We start from the raw sequence: 21870 nt of genomic DNA, 5'->3' as shown, positions 1-21870 counted from the left end.
TGGCCACTGGAGTGTGGGCTGCACTTGGACCAGTAGAGGGGTATACTCAGGCTGCTAATGCTTATTTGAGGGGAAAACATGTGAACTGCTAATGCTTATTAGAGGGAAAAGCATGCAGTCGATGTTTCGGGGACATGAGTCTAGAGAGAGAGAGAGAGAGAGAGAGAGAGAGAATAAATATTAGTAACATTTAGAAAAAATGTGACCAGCAGCATAAATCTAGGAAAAGAGATTTGGCTCTGTACTGCATACTGATATGCAGGAGAAATGGACTTGCGATCATCAATGAAGGATTCACTTGAGGTCATTCGCTCCTTAGGAGCATGACTGCCAGCTGCTATACAATACACTTGCATAGGAAATGCCTCATATTGCAATGCCTTGTATAGCAATAGGTGTGAACAGCTTGAAATTATCTAGGAATAGAGTTGCAGCTCTGCACTGCATACTGAAATGCAGAAGAAATGTGCTGGGAAATACAGTACATCTTAATAAACACTGAAAAAACAGCATAAAATGATTTGAGAAATAAGAGCTTTAGCTCTGTACTGCATACTGATATACAGGAGAAATGGACTTGTAATCAATATTGAAGGATTCGCTTGTGGTCATTCGCTCCTTAAGAGTATGACTGCCACCTGCTGTACAATATACGTCTTGCATAGGAAGTGTCTCATATAGCAATAGGTGTGAACAGCATGAAATTATCTAGGAATAAAGAGAGTTGCAGCTCTGCACTGCATACGGAAATGCAGGAGAAATGGATTGATTTTACTTGTGAAGCATTTGTCCTGACGGGAGGAGGGAAAGTCATATTATAGTGTAAAGATAAGTTGAAGTTTGTAGCAGCGCTTGATTCATGTTATCGAGGCTGCGCAGCATGGCGAGTTCGAATGCGGAGAAGAGGCGAGACACATTGCAGGATGTTTGTGTGTGTGGATGATTATGAATGAGTTGGGAAGTGGCGCATGATCCGCCTCTTGCGGAGCCGAATTCAGCTCGTCTGTCAATTCTGTCTGTTCGGACAGAAGCTGTGTATAACTGCAGTGTGCTGTGGAATGGTCAGAGCGAGTGCTGTGCGGCAGCGAGCTCAAACTAAAATGTCTGCGTTGGTTTGAAAGAAGTTGTCTTTAGAGTATTGGTTGACTGGAAGGAGTTCTCCTTTGCATGATAGCCCCTGTGTTTAGAATGGAATAAATCACACTCCAAAGGGTACTTTGGAGGGAGAAACAATCGTGATATTCATGTTAGAAGACGACAAACAATTGCTGGAAAGAGCACGCCCTAAACGAGCTGCGCAGCGAGGTAATGAGGCTGACCGGTATCACCTGTGTGGAAGAACCAGATTAAAAACACTGGGGGTTGGAATGGTGGTTGGATTGAATAGTTCATCTTTGTTTCTCTCGCTTTTGAATAAAAATGGAACTCTAACGGCATAAAGCCGGAACGGTGCCCATACGTGGAGGCAGCTTGCACTACTTTCTGGGTGAAAAGTTTAGATGAGAGAAAATATGAGCAGTCGTAGAGAGCTGTTTCACATGTATAAAGAGCCAGAGTAGCCAGTTTGTGGAAGCAACTTCACACTATAAACTGCTTCAGCGAATGGAGCATGGAAAGAAAGAAAGAGAGTAAAAAATAACACTTAACCTGGTAGCCGTCAATACTGCAAAAAACAAATGAGCTTCTGTGACAGCTTCTGTTTAATAATGAGAATGTTTGGATGAAAGAGCTGTTCTGATGAAGGCAAAAGCTTTGCAGCGTAGTTGCATCCGATGATCCGACTGCCTGGGTCTGTTCCTGGGCAATGGGCGGGGCCGAATGCCGGAAAGACTGTCATGTCAGGAGAGTTGTCACAGGAAGCAGGTAAGCTGTCACAGGAAGCAGGTAAGCAGCGGCTTATATACTCCTACTCGTGGGCTGTGATTTGTCAGATTAAATGAACACGCTCCTCCCAAATCTTGTTAATTAACTCCATTTTGTGGTTCAGTAAGCTGATCTGGTGTAAAATGCTACATACCATTGTGTGAGGAGTCTAGATGAAATGGTCTCCGTATGTTTACCAACCACTGCTTTCTCAAATCGGCCATGATTAGAAATCTGTGAAAACTTAACATCCCATTAAACTTTGAAGATGCTGTACACAGCGGAACATAACAGTTGTTCCTTGTATTGCTTTTGCTGTCTTTGAAATGTACAAATCTCTTATTCTTCTGGTTTTATGGTGGTTGGCAAACCAGCTTTTGGTGCATTTCCACCACCTAATGTACTAATCTTTTTAGTGTCCTCTAATGAGAGGACACTCATTTTGAACTGTTGTTTTGGAAATTCAACAGCAATGGCGGATGTATACCCACAACCAGAAACTAGCAGGCCGCAGTATTTCAAAGCGGAAGTACGTCATGAGGCTCAATGCAAGTAGTCCATTAGCAATAGTCCAATAAAACAGAGAAATTAAAGACAAACTGCTGTATTAGTGAAGCTTAACAACAGTGTGAATGAGTAATTTTTTGTTCCAGCGACCCGGTTCGAACCTGCCTTTTGTCCCACCCTTTTTTCCATCCTGTCTTCACTCTTAATAATTCCTTTAATACTACTTGTATGTATATAAAACAATTTAAGTTTGATTTCCTTGCAGTAATTTGGTCACAGTGAAGGTTGCAGAGTTGAGAGAATGATATCCGAGTAAGAGGCGGGGTCTGACAATCGCAAGTGTTCCCTTCCTCATCCAGTGCAAGAGGGCTTTCTCTCACAGCTTGGAGTCAGTCGTGTGTACGGCTGCATCCGAAAATGTAAGCAGCTGACTTGCTACCTTGCTGCCTAATCAGTTAATGGCTTAACTGACATCTGTTTTGAATGAATGGAACTCTTAAGGAAACTCGAAAAGCTCCTTATTTTCATCCTGCCTCCGTATACAGCCTCCAAAGGCAGCATTTTCCTGGTTTTGGATGCAGCCTAGATTGTATTGCTCCTTTTCTGAAAGTCTCGGAAGACTAACCAGTTTGAAAATTAACCATGGCTTTTTTATTGTAATATGTAACCATGTTTTTGGCAGAAGCCATAGTTTTAATGCAACTAACTATGGTGTTTCTACAGTAATATGGTGTTAATATAGCAACCATGGTTAATTTTGTGGTTACTATGATTTTACTGAAAAAGAACATGGTGAATCTATGGTTACTATAAAAAACATGGTTAATTTTTGTATGTTAATTTTAGGGTTAGGTTTAGTGTAGTCTAGGGCATATGCAGGCAAATCCAATAAACATAACAGGAAACACGGAATCGCATTACATAAACCTAAACCCTTCCCACCGAACATTCCCATCCCCCACCCAACACAAAAACACACCCCAGTGGCCTGACATAAACCAATAATGACACACAAAATAAACAATAAATCAACAGACAAGAAATAAGAAAAAAATAAAGAAATAAAACAATAAGAACGCTCACACACATTCAGTATTACCCTTCTCCCTCCACAGTCTCCCCCCGAGAGCCCGCTACAAAATCCAAATACCTACCCCATTTTTTATTAAATAATCCCATGTTGACCAGCCTTCTACAAACCATCCCCTCAAAAGCCACCACCCTGCCCAACTCCGCGCACAACTCCAAAAATGAGGGCGCTCCAGCTGATTTCCATCCCCTAAGGATAACTTGCCTTCCGATCATGACACCAGCCAGGACCCAACTCTTCATGAACCCATCTGAACCCATCTCCTACATCAATGACCGTCCCATCGCCTAGAACACAGAGCCTGGGGCAAAATGAAACCTGTGTAGCCAACACCTCACAGATAAAATTCTGAACCCTCAACCAAAAATCCTGAATCGTTACGCACCCCAAAAAACATGGGTTACGTCCCTATATTCTGATTGGCATCGCCAGCAGGTGGGTGTGTCTCTGAGAACAAGTCTATACAATCTAGAGGGGGTCCAATAGAATCAATGTAAAATCTTAAATTGCATCAGACGCACCCTTGCATCTCTAGATGTAGACTTGATGTTTTTTAGAATCCTAGCCCACACTCCATACTCTAATACCAAATTTAAATCTTTCTCCCATACTCTCTTGAGAGAAGTTGAATCTCTGTCACCCAGACTCTGAATTAACAGGGAATAATACACTGATACCTCATGACCTTTTCCAAAGGCAGTAATCACCACTTCCAGAGTATCTGCCACTTTAGAGGGGTATGCGCTACTCCCAAAACAGTGCAGAGCAAGTGGCCCAGCTGTAAATACCTATAGAATCGAGATCTGGGAATCCCAAAATGTTGAATCAAATTTTCAAAAGATCTCAATACTCCACTCTCATACAGGTCACCGAGTGTATTAACCCCCCTCATAATCCAGTCTGTCCAGCAGAAAGGGGACTTAGTAATATATAGTTTAGGGTTCAGCCATAAGCTTGAGGCAACATTTAGATAACTATCAGAATTAAACACTCTAGACGCTTTTGTCCCTACCGAGTGCAAATGCGAAATAACAGGGTGTGATTTAACTTCTCTGTTTAGATTGATAGGCTTTGCAATGGCAAAATAGGGGCAAGAACTTCCTGTTCAATAGAAAACCAGGGAGGGGCTCTTTCATGTGGAAGCGACAAATGAACCAAATGCCTGAGACTGAACGCATAATAATAAAACAAAATCTTGGGTAGGCCTAGCCCACCTTTGTCAATCGGCCTATGTAATTGTTTAAATGTAGTCTGGGACATTTACCATTCCAAATGAAGGACTTCGCTATGCTATCAAATTGTTTGAAATAAGAGAGGGGGACATCTATAGGGAGTGACTGTAGCAGGTAGTTGAATTTTGGAATACAGTTCATTTTAATAACTTTTAATAAATGTAACGAAGCCCACCTGTCCACATCGCTCGAAAACCTTTTTATTAAATGGTCAAAATTCACTTCAAAATTAAATTAAGCTTATGCGCCACACCTCCCGCCATCACCCCTGGAAAATCATCCTCCTTTCTTATCGCGGCTGCTAATGGTTCCAGGGCAAGACAGAACAATAATGGGGAAAGAGGGCAACCCTGCCGAGTGCCCCTATTCAGAGTAAAATAATCTGAAATTAATCCATTGTTTGTACCGCTGCTATAGGGTGTCTATAAAGTAACTTAATCCAACCATTATATGTACTCCCGAACCCGTACATTTCCAAAATCTTAAAAAGATAATCTCATTCTTCCATATCAAACGCCTTTTCAGTGTCAAGTGAGATGGCAGCGACCGGAGACTGATCATTCACTACTGACCACATGATATTGATGAAACGCCTAATGTTATCAGAAGAGCGACGGCTCCGAATAAACCCCACCTGATCTATATATATAAGAGATGTCATAACTTTACTTAATCGGTTATCCAAAATTCTTGAAAATTTTTACTTCTAGCTGGGTCAGGGAAATCAGACTGATCCGGGCTTGTGTCATGGTTGGGGGAAGCTTTCCATTCTTTAATGATTCCGTATAAACTTCTAACAAAAGTGGAGCCAATTCTGTAGCATAAGATCTACAAAATTCAGCGGCAAAACCATCTGGCCCCGGAGCATTGCCTGTAGGTAAGGCCTTAATTACCTTGTCAAGCTCCTCCAAGGTTATCTCAGAATCAAGAGAGGTTTTTTTTCTCAGTCATCAATTTAGGGAGTTCTAATGGTTCCACAAATTTTCTAATATCTTCATCAATAGACAAAGACATGGAACTATAAAGATCAAGATAGAATTCTTTAAAAGCGATGCAGTGTTATTCCACAAAATAAACTCCAGCAACTAGGCAGAACCAGCACAAAAAGAAACAAAACAGGTGTCCCGGTTCCTCGGATGGTCAAGAGTGTATTGAGAGAGTCAAATCCACTCGGAGGCCGCATAAAAAAATACACCATGACTTACTCAGTCCGTCAACTTTATAAAAGACATCCTTTGTGTGGGCATGTAGATATTTTGCGGCCATCCTTAGTATCCATTCTCAATCTGGCTGGGAACTTCAGTGTAAATATGATCTTCCTTCAGTGCAAAAGTTTCTTGAAGGAGTGTTATTCCACAAAACAAACTCCAGCTGTTAGGCGGAACCATCACAAAAAGAAACAAAAATGGTGCCCAGCTTCCTCAGACAGCCAAAAGTAATTACAGCAAGTTAATCCACTCTGGAGCTACATGAGAAACACCAAATGGCTTACTCACCCATTGTTTCTATGAAAGACAGTGCTTGCTTGGGACACGTAATACTTTGCGGCCATCCTTAGTATCTATTCTCAGTTTAGCCAGAAACATCAGTGCAAAAGTGATCTGCCATTGATGTAAGAGTTTCTTACATTCCTTGAATCGATCGCGTTTCTCTCTTGTCAAATTCGCAAAGTCCGGTAACAAGAAAATATTGTGATTCATCCAAGAAAGCTTTGCTTTGCTCCTCGCCTCGTGCAACATGAAATCTTTATCGGATGATCTCAAAAATTTGGCCAGAATTGATTGGGGCCTGTCCCCCTCAGCAGATGGATTCTCTCTAAATGTGTACGGAGCTGTGGGAGGCGGGTGCGTTGGCACGGGCAAGATTTAAACTGATCCACCAATCAGAACGTTAATTTCAGACGTGATTGGATATTTGCTAACCAATAATATTTTATGTTTCAGTTAGGGGCAGGACATTTCCAGCATCTAATGCTGATGCACAATGAATGAATGAATGAATGTTACATTTATTTAGAACTTTTCTGACACTACACTCAAAGCGCTTTACACAGTGAACAGGGGACTCTCCTCAACCACCACCAGCGTGGTGCATCCATCTGGATGATGTGACGGCAGCCATAGTGCACCAGAACACTCACCACACACCAGCTGTTGGTAGAGAGGAGAGAGTAAAGTGATACAGCTAATTAATGGATGGGGATAATTAGGAGGCCATGATTGATAAGGACCAGTGGGTGGAATTTGGCCAGGACACTGGGGTTACACCCCTACTCTAATGGGATTTTTAATGACCACAGTGACCTCAGTTTAACATCTCATCCAAAGGATGGTGCCTCTTTACAGTACAGTGCCCACGTCACTATAGTGGGGGCGTTAGGACCACACAGACCACAGAGTAAACACCCCCTGCTGATCTCACTAACACCTCTTCCAGCAGCAACCTGAGTTTTCCCTAGGAGGTCTCTCATCCAGATACTGACCAGACTCAACCCTGCTTATCTTCAGTGGGTAACCGAACGAGAGCTGCAGGGTGATATGGCTGCTGGCGAGTGCAAGCATCCCTGGAGAAAACATAATTTCCACTGTAAATTTATTTCCCTGCTAAACGTATATAAATACATATATATATACATTTAAATTGAACTTATGCATTAAACTTTGTGAAAATACCACGTTATTGCACCTGTGCTAGTTTTTGATGATCCTGTGTCCCGTAATTATATCAAATGTCTTTTTTCTTCTTCTTTTTTTTTTGCCTTTTACTGCTGTCGGAGGTGCCTTTTTCTCCTGATTTCAATTCATTTTTATTTATATTTGTAAGTAGTAAAACAATTTCAATATACACAGAAAAGCACATTATAGTACACAAATAAAACAAATAACCATTAATTCATATGTAGGCTATATATGGTAATACAAGATAATGTGTTAAGGTGAACATAGTAGCCTAATGAAAGGAACATTAATGACACCTATTCATTAAATACATATTTAACATCAAGTTATCATACCATGGTTCTTAGTAGTGTACTCTACACCATGCCAGCAATAAACTTATCCTGATGATATATATTTTCATGTTCATGTGGAACTATAATTACATCGAAAAAATATATTTCTTACACATTTTACATATGTACTGTATATAAATGTAAATAATTTAAGAGACTGGGTGCATGTTTTATTTTTTATTATTTTTTAATTTGGTGGTTCTTCAGACACTACTACACCACTGGTTTGTTTGAGGGACTCAATAAATAAATAAACTCAAACACTTACTGCCCCTATGCTATAAGTTAGTATTTAAATATGAGTGCAAATTGCATCTAACACTATTTACACTTAGAGCAAAGAAAATGCTTTATATTACCATATACACTTAGGCATTAGTGGGTTGGCAAAACTGTTGTGCAAAGTGTGAATGGGTTAGAGCAAGTACAATACAATTATATATTCAATTCCCTATCAAGCACTGTCAGTATAAATGAAGACAGCCATTCATAAGAATTTGGTAGAGCAAATGGTCTGAATGTAACACATTAGATTAGAAGAATAGAAATACAGTGCATCCGGAAAGTATTCACAGCGCTTCACTTTTTCCACATTTTGTTATGTTACAGCCTTATTCCAAAATGGATTAAATTCATTATTTTTCTCAAAATTCTACAAACAATACCCCATAATGACAACGTGAAAGAAGTTTGTTTGAAATCTTTGCAAATTTATAAAAAAATAAAATAAAATAAAAAATCACATGTACACAAGTATTCACAGCCTTTACTCAATACTTTGTTGAAGCACCTTTGGCACCAATTACAGCCTCAAGTCTTTTTGAGTATGATGCTACAAGCTTGGCACACCTATTTTTGGGCAGTTTCTCCCATTCTTCTTTGCAGGACCTCTCAAGCTCCATCAGGTTGGATGGGGAGCGTCGGTGCACAGCTATTTTCAGATCTCTCCAGAGATGTTCAATCGGGTTCAAGTCTGGGCTCTGGCTGGGCCATTCAAGGACATTCACAGAGTTGTCCCAGAGCCAATCCTTTGTTATCTTGGCTGTGTGCTTAGGGTTGTTGTCCTGTTGGAAGATGAACCTTCACCCCAGTCTGAGGTCCAGAGCGCTCTGGAGCAGGTTTTCATCAAGGATGTCTCTGTACATTGCTGCATTCATCTTTCCCTTGATCCTGACTAGTCTCCCAGTTCCTGCCGCTTAAAAACATTCCCACAGCATGATGCTGCTACCACCATGCTTCACTGTAGAGATGGTATTGGCCAGGTGATGAGCGGTGCCTGGTTTCCTCCAGACATGACACTTGCCATTCAGGCCAAAGAATTCAATCTTTGTTTCTTATGGTCTGAGAGTCCTTCAGGTGCCTTTTGGCAAACTCCAGGCGGGCTGTCATGTGCCTTTTACTGAGGAGTGGCTTCCGTCTGGACACTCTACCATACAGGCCTGATTGGTGGAGTGCTGCAGAGATGGTTGTTCTTCTGGAAGGTTCTCCTCTCTCCACAGAGAAATGCTGGAACTCTGTCAGAGTGACCATCGGGTTCTTGGTCACCTCCCTGACTAAGGCCCATCTCCCCTGATCGCTCAGTTTGGCCAGGTGGCCAGCTCTAGGAAGAGTTCTGGTGGTTCCAAACTTCTTCCATTTACGGATGATGGAGGCCACTGTGCTCATTGGGACCTTCAATGCTGCAGAAATTTTTCTGTACCCTTCCCCAGATCTGTGCCTCAATACAATCCTGTCTCGGAGGTCTACAGACAATTCCTTGGACTTCATGGCTTGGTTTGTGCTCTGACATGCGCTGTTAACTGTGGGACCTTATATAGACAGGCGTGTGCCTTTCCAAATCATGTCCAATCAACTGAATTTATCACAGGTGGACTCCAATCAAGTTGTAGAAACATCTCAAGGATGATCAGTGGAAACAGGATGCACCTGAGCTCAATTTTGAGTGTCATGGCAAAGGCTGTGAATACTTATGTACATGTGATTTTTTTCGTTTTTTATTTTTAATAAATTGCAAAGATTTCAAACAAACTTCTTTCACGTTGTCATTATAGGGTATTGTTTGTAGAATTTTGAGGAAAATAATGAATTTAATCCATTTTGGAATACAACATAACAAAATGTGAAGCGCTGTGAATACTTTCCGGATGCACTGTATGGACCATTTGTGTCTTATGTTCTTTTGCACATTGACTGCATCATTATTGAATGTCATAGTGACACGCTCCTTATATTCACATGGAAAATTTGTTTTTTTGTCAGGACTAATTGGATGTAGGCTCTTAAATTATAGAGAATGCATGAATAATTAATCATATTGATCTACTGACACAATCCCCAAACTACAATGCACACATTGAGTATAGATATATTTCACAGACGTCTAAAGCACAATGACCCATTTCTCACAAAATAGCAAAGTAGGTTTTGCAGCAGTAATTTACATAGAACTTCCATATACACCCACAGATAGTGCGAGCACACCCACCCATGGCCAGTTGTCTGTTGTCCAAGCACGAAACATGCGCTTGGGTTTAGTGCGCTCACGAAAATTATATAAAATGTAGCGCATGGTTTGGCAGGCACAAAAATAGAGCCTGTCATCTTAAAGTAAACCACATTTTGCCACTTACCTCAAACCACGGCCCAAACCCATTCAAACACACACATGCACAAAGACACATACACACGCAGACAGACAAACACACACAGTCACACACACACATTCATGCACACACGCACACATACACACATGCCAACAGACATATAAACACACAAACACACACACACACACACACACACACACTCAAATGCACACACAAACACATACACACACATACACGCACACACACTCACGCACAGTCACGCACACACATTCACGCATACAGACACACACGCACACATACACACACACACACACACACACATGCTGGATTAGCTATCCTTATGAGGACCCTCCATAGACATAATGATTTTTATACTGTTCTATCCCCTAACACTACCCCTAAACCTAACCCTCACAGAAACCTTTTTGCATTTTTACATTTTCAAAAAACATCATTTAATATAACATTTCCCTTGTGAGGAGCGCTGGCTGGTCCTCACAATGTAGGTGATCTCAGGTTCCCTATCTGTCACTCACTTGACGTTGTGTCGATGTAGTGACACTAGGGGTCACTTTTGGGAGACCCAAACACCTCTGATCTTTTTTTAAAAGGCCAATGAGAATTGGCGAGTGGAATTTGCATGCCACTCCCCCGGACATACGGGTATAAAAGGAGCTGGTATGCAACCACTCATTCAGATTTTCTCTTCGGAGCCGAATGGTTCTATTCATTGAGCTGAATTCATCCGCCGAGTTCATTCACCTCTCTCTGATGGATTTTACGGCACATTTCAGCGGCTTCTCCCCCTCTGCATCTGTGATTTGCAGAAACGTCCCTATATTCTAATAGAGTATATTTTCTTTCTAAAAGAGCAGCACACAACGTCTTTTTAAAGATGCCTTTCCATTTGTATGTTATTCCTGGTTGCGCTCGTTATCTCTCCACTTCTGATGGCCACAATCGCTGTCTTACGTGTCTGGGTGCTGCCCATGTGGAGACATCATTCGTGGATGGATCATGTCCTCATTGCGAGGACATGACCATGGCAACGTTGCGGTCGCGGCTTGCATTCGTAAGAAAGCAAGCCACCCCAGCGGCTCCCCGCGCCGTTCCCTCTACCTACAGGTTTAAGGCTGTGTCGGTTAGCACTGGGGGCGATTTGGGGACCTCAAACCCACCTCCGCCGGGTATCCCCCCATGGACCTCCCATTCCCCAGCACGCTCGCTTGCCCCGATCGCACGCTCGGACGAGATCACCAGCTCGTCTCAGGGCGAGTTCAACCTCTCGTTCAGAGTCCGGGAAGTGGATGAGTTATCGAACGCAGCATTGGAGAGCGGGCTCGTCCAGTCGGACGCAGAGGCTTTGACTGGGCTTCCCCCTTCAGGGATGGTCACCCAGTCCCAGGCCGACGCGGAAACGACAGACATGCTTTTCCGGGTGGCCGCGAGCGTCGGGCTAGTGTGGGACTCTCCACTCCCCCCTGAACCCTCGTGGCTCAATGATTGGTTCCGGGGCTCAGGGCACCACCCATGGCCAGGCACCGCCCCCGTTCCTTTCTTCCCGGAAGTGCATGAGGAGCTGACAAGATCATAGGAGGCACCTTTTACTGCCCGGTCCCAATCTTTCAGCTCCCCTGCTCTCACTACCCTCGATGGCGGAGCGGCCAGGGTGTATTCAGTGATCCCCCAGGTGGATAAGGCACTCGCGGTGCACTTATGTCCGCAGAGTGCTGCCACCTGGCGCGGGCGCTCGAGACTCCAGTCCAGGGCCTGTAGGTTTATGTCATCCCTGACGGCTAAGGCCTATGGTGCCGTTGGACAAGCCGCCACCACCCTGCATGCCATGGCTCTCCTGCAAGTACACCAAGCCAAGGCGCTAAAAGAACTGCACAAGGGTAGTTCTGTCCAAGGATTGATGCAGGAACTGCGCTCGGCGACCGACCTTGCTCTCCAGACGATGAAGGTCATGGCGCGGTCTCTCGGGCAGGCGATGTCCATCCTGGTGGTCCAGCAGTGCCACCTTTGGTTCAACTTGGTCGAGATGGGAGAGGCGGACAAGGCACGGTTCCTTGATGCCCCTATTTCCCAGGTGGGCCTGTTTGGTGACACCGTTGAGGACTTTGCCCAGCAGTTTTCGGCAGTGAAAAAGCAGACGGAGGCCTTACAACATATCCTGCCCCGGCACGGCTTAAGACCCTGCACCCCATCTGCTTGTCGCCAAGGGCGTCATCCTGCAGCAGCAATAACACCGGCTCTGCCGCAGCCTGCTCCTGTGGTCTGGCTCTGGCGTGGAGCCCTCTGCAGGAAACAGATGCGGCCCGTCTCATGGCCGGCCGCTAAGAACCCGAGAAAGGCTTCGAAGCGCCCCCGAGACGGGCGGCCCAGGGGCGAGGAGACCCACTTCTCAAGAGTTGGCAAACAGACCACTCCATCCCCCGCTGGAGGGCCTGGAGGAGAATCTTTTGTCGCTGCATGCCCCAGAGGCTGCGTTACCCAGAAGTTTGACAAAAGAGTGGTTTTCTTGTTTCCTGGGTCACAGGTCCGATACGCACGCCCGTTGTCATGACCACCGTCCACCATCCCGCTTTTACAAGTATGGCGCTCCAGCGGCCAGTTGTGGCACAAACACGCCCACACAGGGTTGGTTCCAGTGGACTACGGGGACAAGGTTCCTCCCCCCCCCCCCTCGGCCAATCTTATGGTGGGTGGCAGGAGCCAGGTAAGTGCTTCGATGTCCCTGGACTCAGCACGACCACGGGGCTCGAATCCCCTCGATGTTGCACCTCGAGCTCTGCCCCGCCGCGAGGCCCACCCGCCGGTACATCCGACGTGATCCGATTTGGCTACGCGATTCAGTTCACCAGGCGCATGGTGCGTGATCATCGCGTGATCATCACGCCAGTCTGTCGCTGCCTCTTCAGCCTTTGGATCAACCTGGCATTTCTACAGGCAGGAATTCCCCTAGAGCAGGTCTCCAGGTGCGTCATGGTTACAACAGATGCCTCCAAGACGGGCTGGGACGCTGTATGCAATGGGCACACAGCTGCTGGCTCCTGGATTGGCCCGCGGCTGCGTTGGCACATCAACTGCCTAGAGTTGTTGGCAGTACTGCTCGCCCTGTGGAGGTTTCGGCCACTGATCCAGGGCAAACACCTGTTGGTCCGGATGGACAACACAGCGACGGTAGCATACATCAACCGCCAAGGTGGTCTACGCTCCCACTGCATGTCACAACTTGCCCGCCGTCTCCTTCTCTGGAGTCAGCAGCGCCTCAAGTCGCTACTAGCCACTCACATCCCGGGCGACCTCAACACTGTTAATAATGTTAACCTCAGGGGAGAGTGGAGACTCCACCCTCAGGTGGTCCAGCTGATTTGGAGTCAATTCGGTCGAGCACAGGTAGACCTGTTTGCTTCCCGGGAATCCTCCCACTGCCCGCTTTGGTATGCCCTGACCGAGGTACCTCTCAGTATAGACGCGTTGGCACACAGCTGGCCCCTTGGACTACGCAAGTATGCGTTTCCCCCAGTGAGCCTACTTGCACAGACCCTGTGCAAGGTCAGGGAGGATGGGGAGCAAGTCATCCTAGTAGCACCCTACTGGCCCACCCAGACATGGTTCTCAGATCTAACGCTCCTCATGACAGCCCCCCCCCCCCGGTGAATTCCCCTGAGGAAGGACTTTATTTCTCAGGGACGGGGCACCATCTGGCACCCGCGACCAGACCTCTGGATACCTTGGACGGGACGTGGAGAACTTAAGTGGCCTACCGCCCGTGGTGGTAGACATGATCACTCAGGCTAGGCCTCTCTCTATAAGGTGCCTGTATGCCTTGAAGTGTCGGCTAAGTGGTGTTCTTCCCGCCACGAAGACCCCCAGAGATGCTGAATGCGCTCACTTCCATCAAGAGGGTAGGGGACCTGCAAGAGTTCTCTGTCAGCGAATCGTGCCTGGAGTTTGGTCCGGGTTACTCTCACGTGATCCTGAGACCCCAACCAGGCTATGTGCCCAAGGTTCCCATGACCCCTTTTAGGGATCAGGTGGTGAATCTGCAAGCGCTGCCCCAGGAGGAGACAGACCCAGCCTTGGTGTTGCTGTGTCTGGTACGAGCTTTATGCATCTATTTGGATCGCACGCAGAGCTTTAGAAGCTCCGAGCAGCTCTTTGTCTGCTTTGGTGGACAGCGGAAAGGAAGCACTGTCTCGCCATCACGATGGCATATCAGGCACAGGACATGCCACCCCCTGCGGGGTTACGAGCCCACTCTACCAGGAGTGTGGAGGCCTCCTGGGCCCTGGCCAGTGGCGCCTCTTTGGCAGACATCTGTAGAGCAGCGGGCTGGGCAGCACCCAACAACTTTGCAAGGTTCTACAATCTCCAGGTTGAGCCAGTCTCGTCCCGAGTAGTGGCAGGCACGAGCAGATAAGTTCTGGGACAACTGGCTGGGTGTACCGCTTGTTCCCTTGAGGGGAAGACGTGCGCTCTTGACTCCCAGTAGTGTTCACAGACTGTGATCCCTGGATGACTTTCCTCCTTAGCCCTGTGGCAGTCAAGTTTGCGGAGAAACTTGCTGCCGGCTCAGTAAGTGCACTAATGTGGCCCAGTACTGAGGTAGGTTTTCCGCATGCGATGGTTCCCCGAAGTCAACCCCATGTGATATTTTCCGCAAAATCATTTCTCTGTCAGTAAACTGCATCTTCCTTGGGCAGGGGCCCCTCTGCCCCCGGTCGCCATGGTTTGTAGAAACTCCTCCCCCTTTGGGTAGGACCTACCATGGGACTTCTCCACATGACATACTTCCGACAAGGCTCGGTAAAGACCATGTGACGTATTTCCACTCAAAATACTCCCCCCCCCTTTTTTTGGGCGGGGTGTGGTCTCCGCGGTGTCTTCCCCTTGGGAGTGACACCCCCCCTGACATAGACACTTAGGGCTCCAAGTCAGTTAACAAATTCCACTCTTTTTGGGCAGAAAAGAGAAGGAAAAGAGGCCTCGGCTGGGCTAGACTGTCCACCTATTCGTTGGGCAGTCGACTTGTTCATGAAGGACTGTTCAACGCTCATAAAGAGCATTGGGGGAGGTTACGTGATGGCCTGGTGCGCTGGCTACGAGGCATACAGCAGTCTGCCCGTCACACACCGCCACTTCACGTAACACCATTCAGTTAGTTGTGGTGTTTTGTATAGGGACCACTAGTGTCGGGACCACTAGTGATAGGACTCAAGATGGCGCCGAGTATGGCTGCTGCGTTGCGAGCTCTGATACAACATAGTAATATTTTGTTTGTTTTGTTCACAATTCTTATGTTTTTTGTCTCGGATGTTGTCTGCCTTATTGTCTACGACAGACAAATGCTTTTGGACATTGGTTCAGCAATCTCACACCGTAAACCGGACTTCACATTCCTCAATGCCGACCCGCTGTTTACAAACACGCAAGTGGAGCCCTTTGTCTGGGCAGCACGGCCACGGAAATGCAGGAGGAAAAGGGGAAACAGAGCCGGCGTTCTCATCAGAGTAAGATGCCGCGCAAATCGACCCCCGCTACCCACTATTCTACTGGCAAATGTTCAGTCTCTGGATAACAAGCTCTGCGAGCTGAAAGCGCGGATCTCTTTCCAACGAGATACAAGGGACTGCTGCATTATCTGCCTAACAGAAACTTGGATGTCTGCGGAGATTCCAGACTCAGCCATTGAACCCGCGGGGTTCTCCATGCACCGAGCGGACAGAGCGAAAGACCTCTCAGGTAAAAGCAGAGGTGGTGGTGTATGTTTTATGATCAACAAATCCTGGTGCGATCAGAGGAACGTACATTCTATCAAGTCTTTCTGCTCTCCTGATCTGGAATTTCTTACGCTTCTGTGTCGACCATTCTGGCTACCGAGGGAATTCACAGCGGTCATTATCACAGCTGTGTACATTCCCCCACAAGCCGACACAGACCGGGCACTCAAGGAACTGTATGGGATTATAAGTGAGCAGGAAACCGCGCACCCTGAGGCCACGTTCATTGTGACCGGGGACTTTAATAAAGCCAGTTTAAAATCAGTCGCACCAAAATATCACCAGCACATTAGTTTCAACACTGCTACTCTCACATTGCTACTCTCCGTTCCGGGATGGCTACAAATCCCTCCCCCGCCCACCATTTGGCAAATCGGACCACCTTCCATTCTGCTTCTGCCCGCTTACAGGCAGAAATTGAAACAGGAAGCACCCACCCTCAGAACAATCCAGTGCTGGTCGGACCAATCAGATTCTATGCTACAAGACTGTTTTGATCACACGGACTGGGAGATGTTCCAGTCCGCCTCTGATGACGACATCGAGCTTTACGCTGACAGCGTAACGTGTTTCATCAGAACGTGTGTAGAGGACGTCGTTCCGACCAGAACTGTACGAATCTATCTGAATCAGAAGCCATGGATAAATAGCGATGTTCGCGCGGCACTTAATGTGCGGACCTCCGCTTTTAATTCCGGGAACGTGGAGGAGCATAAACAAGCCAGTTATGCCCTCCAAAAAACTATCAGAACCGCAAAACGCCAGTACAGGAGTAAGATTGAAGGACAGTTTAACACCACCAACTCTAGAAGCATGTGGCAGGGAATTAACATCATCACGGACTTTAAAGGGAATAAAAACTCCGCCATGAACACCGCTGCCTCTCTACCGGATGAGCTAAATACTTTTTATGCTCGTTTCGAGGGAAATAACACCGCCCTCGTGGAGAGAGCTCTCGCGGCTGAAGCTACAGAGGTTAGTTCACTCTCCGTCTCTGTAGCGGATGTAACCCCATCCTTCCGACGGGTGAATATCCATAAAGCCGCTGGCCCAGACGGCATTCCAGGCCGCATCATCAGAGCGTGCACGAACCAGCTGGCTGGTGTTTTTACGGACATTTTCAACCTTTCCCTCTCTTTGTCTGTAGTGCCCACATGCTTTAAAACATCCACCATTGTGCCTGTTCCAAAACAATCAAAAATAACTTGTTTAAATGACTGGCGTCCTGTTGCTCTGACCCCATCATCAGCAAATGTTTTGAGAGACTAATCAGAGATTACATCTGCTCTGTATTGCCAATCACTTTTGACCCACTGCAGTTTGCTCACCGCAACAACCGCTCCACTGATGATGCCATTGCATCTACAATACACACTGCTCTCTCCCACCTGGAAAAAAGGAACACTTATGTGAGAATGCTGTTTGTAGACTACAGCTCAGCATTCAACACCATAGTGCCCTCCAAGCTAGATGAGAAACTCCGGGCTCGCTGTGCAGCTGGATCCTGGACTTCCTGTCAAGCAGACGCCAGGTGGTTAGAATAGGCAGCAACATCTCCTCATCACTGACCCTCAACACTGGAGCCCCATAGGGCTGTGTTCTCAGCCCACTCCTGTATTCCCTGTACACACATGACTGTGTGGCAACACATAGCTCCAATGCCATCATTAAGTTTGCTGATGACACGACGGTGGTAGGTCTGATCACTGACAATGATGAAACAGCCTACAGAGAGGAGGTACACACTCTGACACACTGGTGTCAGGAGCACAACCTCTCCCTCAATGTCAGTAAGACAAAGGAGCTTGTGGCGGACTTCAGGAGAAAAGACAGAGAACACAGTCCCATCACCATCAATGGAGCACCAGTGGAGAGAGTCAGCAGCTTCAAGTTCCTGGGTGTCCACATCACTGAGGAACTCACATGGTCCATCCACACTGAAGTCGTTGTGAAGAAGGCTCATCAGCGCCTCTTCTTCCTGAGACGGCTGAGGAAGTTTGAAATGAACCGCCACATCCTCACACGGTTCTACACCTGCACTGTGGAGAGCATCCTGACTGGCTGTATCTCCGCCTGGTACGGCAATAGCACAGCCCACAACCGCAAAGCACTGCAAAGGGTGGTGCGAACTGCCAGACACATCATCGGAGGTGAGCTTCCCTCCCTCCAGGAAATATATACAAGGCGGTGTGTGAAAAAAGCTCGGAGGATCATCAGAGACTCCAGCCACCCGAGCCATGGGCTGTTCTCACTGCTACCATCAGGTAGGCGGTATCGCAGCATCAGGACCCGCACCAGCCGACTCCATGATAGCTTCTTCCCCCAAGCAATCAGACTTTTGAACTCTTGATCTCCCACGATCAAAATACATCAGCACTGCACTTTATTACCCTTACTCTTATATCTCACACCGGACTGTCATAAATTATATTATTATTATATTATGTTCTCTCTTAACAACTGACTATCAACTGACAGCCTGAATGTCAATACAGTACAATACTGTACATTCTATATATATATACTTTTTTTATATATTTTTATTTTTTATTTTTATTGAATAATGTGTATCTATATAGTGCGTATTGTATACTGTACAGTGTATGTTATTATTTGTATACTGTTGAGTGTAATTATGTGTATATCAGATGTTTAAATTGTGTTGTGTTAATTTGATGTTATTGTAAATTGATATATGTCTCATCACTGTCACGACTGCTATGTTGATCGGAACTGCACCCAAGAATTTCACACACCATTGCACTTGTGTATATGACTGTGTGACAATAAAGTGATTTGATTTGATTTGATTTGATCGACACAACGTCGAGTGAGTGACAGATAGGGAACATCATGGTTACTTTCATAACTTCCGTTCCCTGATGGAGGGAATGAGACATTGTGTCCCTCTTGCCACAACGCTGAACTACCTGCTGAAATGGCCGGGACCTTATCTCGGCTCCTCAGCACAAAACCTGAACGAGTGGTTGCATATCAGCTCCTTTCATACCCGTATGTCCAGGGGAATGGCATGCAAATTCCATTTGCCAATTCTCACTGGCCTTTTAAAAAAAGATCAGAGGTGTTTGGGGCTCCCAAGAGTGACCCCTAGTGTCACTACATCGACACAACGTCTCGTTCCCTCCATCAGGGAATGGAGGTCACGAAAGTAACCATGACGTTTTACTATCTTTGTGGGGACATTTGGTCCCCACAAGGATAGTGAAACCTGTACACACATACACGCAGACAGACACACACACATGCACACATACATACACGCCCACAGACACACACACAAAAACATACATGCACAAGCACACATACACGCACACACAAACACACACGCACACACAGAAACACACATACACACGCAGACAGACATACACACACAAAGACACACATACACACATGCCCAAAGACACACAAACACACACACGCACACATACATGCACACATACACACCCACAACACACATGCACGCACACACGCACACGCACGCATACACACACACGCAAACACACACATTCACACACGCAAACACACACACACACACTCACGCACATACATACACACACACACACATATGCATACACACACACACACACACACATGCACACAAAAACAGACACACAAACACACACACATGCACACAAAAACAGACACACACAAACACATACACAAACAGACAAACACACTCTCTCACACACACAAACGCACACATACATCCACACATACACACACACAACACACACCCACATGCACGCGCACACACACACACACACACGCAAACACACACATTCACACACGCAAACACACACACACTCACACACAAAAACAGACACACAAACACACACACATGCACACAAAAACAGACACACACAAACACATACACAAACAGACACACACACTCTCTCTCACACACACACACGCACACATACATGCACATATACACACACACAACACACACCCACATGCACGCACACACACACGCAAACACACACATTCACACACGCAAACACACACACACACTCACGCACATACATACACGCACGCACACACATATACGCATACACACACACACACACACACAAACACACACAGGCACACACACATGCACACAAAAACAGACACACACAAACACACACAAACAGACACACACACTCTCTCTCACATACACACACACACGCACACATACATGCACACATACACACACACAACACACACCCACATGCACGCACACACGCACATGCACGCACACGCAAACACGCACATACATACACGCACGCACACACATACGCATACACACACACAAACACACACAGGCACACACACATACACATGCACACAAAAACAGACACACACAAACACACACATACACATGCACACACACAAACACATACACACACACACATACATACACACTCACAGACACACACAAACACACACACACACATAGTTTTATAAAATGGTTCGGGAGGGTCTTCCGGCATTCAGCCCCGCCCATTGCCCACAAACAGATCCATGCAGTGACTCGAATCATCGGATGCAACTTCGCTGCAAAGCATTTGCCTTCACCGGGAACAGCTCTTCCATCCAAACAATCCCATCCAAACAATCTCATTATTCAACAGAAGCTGCCACAGCAGTTCATTTGTTTTTGCAGTGTTGACAGCTACCACGTTAAATGTTTTATTTTTACTCTCTTTCTTTCTATGCTCCATTCGCCGAAGCAGTTTATAGCGTGAAGTTGCTTCTGCAAACTGGCTGCTTCAGCACTGTATACATGTCAAACAGCTCTCAACGACTGCTCATATGTTCTCTTATCCAAATTTCCACATGGAGCGGTCCATCGCGTAAGCCTGCCTCCATGAACAGGCACTGCTCTGGCTCATGCTACTTGAATTCTATCTTGAATTCTGAGCTCCATTTGAACGTGAGGTTACAAAGATTAACTATTTAATTCAATCATAATTCCAATGCTCCCTAGTGTTTCAGTCAGGTTCTCCCATGCAGTTGATTCCTGTTAGCCTCATTACCTTGCACAGCTCGTTTAATTTAATTAATTAATTGTATTTATTTATCACATGTTATACATTTTTGCACATATACAGTGAAATTCTTTTTTTTTCACATATCCCAGCTAAGCTGGGGTCAGAGTGCAGGGTCAGCCATGTTACAGCACTCCTGGAGCAGATAGGGTCAAGGGCCTTGCTCAAGGGCCCAACAGTGGCAGTGGGGCTTGAACCCCCGACCTTCTGATCAGTAACCCAGAGCCTTAACCACTGAGCCACCACTGTCCCTGTTTAGGACATGATCCATTCAGCAATTCTGTTTGTCAACTTCTAACATGAATATCACGATTGTTCTCCCTTGAAATTGCCCATCGGAGAGCGATTTATCCCACTCGGAACAAAGGGGCAATCATACAATAGCAAACTCCTTTCAAATGACCGATACTCTAATTACATCTTCTTTTCAAACCAACGCAGACATTTTAACGCGAGCTCGCTGCCACGCAGTGCCCGCTGTGATCATCCACAGCACACTCCAGTTATACACTGCCTCTGTCCGAACAGACACAAGCCAAATTCTGCTCCACAAGAGGTGGATCACGCGCCGCGTCCCAACTCATTCATAATCATTCCGCAAACTCGCCTCGCCTCCTCTCAGCATTCGAGCTCGCCTCGCAGCCCTGAAAACATGAAGCAAGTGCTGCTACAAACTTCCACTCAACTCACTGTAACATGACTTTCCCTCCTCCCTTCAGGACAAA

The sequence above is a fragment of the Myxocyprinus asiaticus genome, chromosome 36 (genome assembly GCF_019703515.2).
Source record: "Myxocyprinus asiaticus isolate MX2 ecotype Aquarium Trade chromosome 36, UBuf_Myxa_2, whole genome shotgun sequence".
In the NCBI taxonomy this organism is placed as follows: domain Eukaryota; kingdom Metazoa; phylum Chordata; class Actinopteri; order Cypriniformes; family Catostomidae; genus Myxocyprinus; species Myxocyprinus asiaticus.
The sequence above is the reverse complement of the archived record's forward strand: the minus strand, read 5'-3'. Positions refer to the sequence as shown.